The sequence below is a fragment of the Palaemon carinicauda genome, chromosome 23 (genome assembly GCF_036898095.1).
Source record: "Palaemon carinicauda isolate YSFRI2023 chromosome 23, ASM3689809v2, whole genome shotgun sequence".
Lineage (NCBI taxonomy): Eukaryota > Metazoa > Arthropoda > Malacostraca > Decapoda > Palaemonidae > Palaemon > Palaemon carinicauda.
Window position 1 is genome coordinate 37,552,598 of NC_090747.1, and position 2,029 is coordinate 37,554,626.

The following is a 2,029-nucleotide window of genomic DNA, read 5'->3' on the forward strand; positions in this document are numbered from 1 at the left end:
GAGTGATAATGAGTGTAGGGGACGTTGATTATGAAAGTGTGAAAAAGTGAATAATTGAGCAGGTAAAACGTATGAAAGGGAGTGTTAAGTATAAGCGTAAGAATGATTTTGATGAAGCACGGATGAATGCAGGAGAAGCGATATCGATGTATGTATGTAGGTTGGAAACTTTAGCTAGGAAGAAGTATGGGGATGAAGGTATAAATGAGAATAAGGAGTTAATGAGGAAGTTTTTGGCTACTGTACCCGAGAATGTTGCTGAGTTTGTTAATTTGAAACGGAAGGAGAAAATGAGGTGGACGAAAGAAAGATTGACATGGGATGATATTTTAGAGATAGTTGAGGATTACGAGTTGGATAGGTGTATGAAAGAAAGTAAATCTGTGAGTGTAAGAACTGGAATGGAGGAAAGTGTGCCAGAATTTGTTAGTTTTAGAGATGCTGTTATGAGAGGACCGATGAGGGTAGCTGATAGTGTAGTAGATAGGAGTGTTAGGGCGAGTAATGTGGGAATACCTGTAAGGACAAATGAAGGGTTTAGGCAAGGGAATCAGGTTTGGAGGGATAGGAGTGCTAGTGCGCCGCAAGATAGGTCAGGTAGTTGTATCCGTGAAGAGAAGTGTTATAGATGTGGGAAAGTAGGACATAAGAAGAATGAATGTAGATGGGCTCTAGGTGCTTGTTTTGGATGTGGTGAGGTAGGGCATAGAATTAGCGAGTGCAAGAAAGAGAAAGGGGTAAAATGTTATCGGTGTGGTATGACAGGGCACATAGCGAGTGGATGTTGGAGTAATCGTACAAATGTGATTTGCGGTAATTGTGGTAAGGATGGTCATTATGCTAGAATGTGCAAGGAGCCACGGGGTAAGTGTACTGAATGTGGTGTAGATGGGCATGTAGGAAGAAGGGAGTAAATCAGCCAGGATGTTCGGGAAACTAGAGTGTAAGAGGGTTCAGCTGGGTGAATCCTCGAGTGTGTGCGGAGTGAATGTGGTGCATGTTCGTGAAGGTTTACTACATGAAGACGTGATGGGCGAAAGAGCTTATGACTGCATGAGTACAAAAGTAAATTTTAATGGAATAGAGCTAGTTGGTCTGATTGATACTGGTTGTGGTGTCAATTTAATGTTTAGGAATGCATACGATAAGGTAAGGGATGTGTGTGAATTTAGGGGGTGTAAAGGTGAAGTGAAAGGTATCGGTAATTTAAGTATGTCTGTGCAAGGAAAGTTGCGTGAAAATGTCATGATTGGGGGGCTGATGATGGAAGATAATGATTTTTATGTGGTTGAGGGAGTAAATGACAAATATGATGTGTTGTTAGGTTATAACTTCTTGAAAAAATGCGGTATGATTGTACATCCTAATGTAAATATGATAGAGATGAAAGTTAAGGGTAAATTTTGTGGGGAATTTTATTTGAATGAAGATGGTAGTGTATGTACGAAGGTATGGAAAGGTGTGCCGTTAATAGCAAAAGAAGGTGTTAAATTGTCTAAAGATGCGAGTGAGGTTGTCAGTGTAAAAGTTGCATGGCCGAATAGTCTGGGAATTGCTAATAGTGACAATTGTGAATATGTAGTGGAAGGTTCGGAAGCAAGTAATTTGGTGAAAGCAAGTGTGCATGTGTATGATGGTATTTTGAATTTGCAGGAGCCGAAGGTGTATGTGAGCTTGTTGCCGACTGTAAGGAGGAAGAGAATACAGGGTATACGTGAGGGTGATTGCATGGGATGTATGTATACGCTGGTCAATGTAGAGGATGAAAGGTATGTTAAATTGAGACGTGTTATGACGGGTAAGATAAAGCCGGATGACGATTGGGACTATGAAAGTTTGAAAGAAAGAATTAATGTAGATGACAATATAAGTGAGGGAGAAAGGGAACAATTGTATAGGATGTTATGGGATAGACGGAGAGTTTTGAGTCGCGGTGACGAGGATTGTGGGGGATCAAAGCTGCCTGAATTTAAGATAGTTATTAGTAATGATACCCCCATATATCAGCGTCCCCGACATTTTTCTCCGC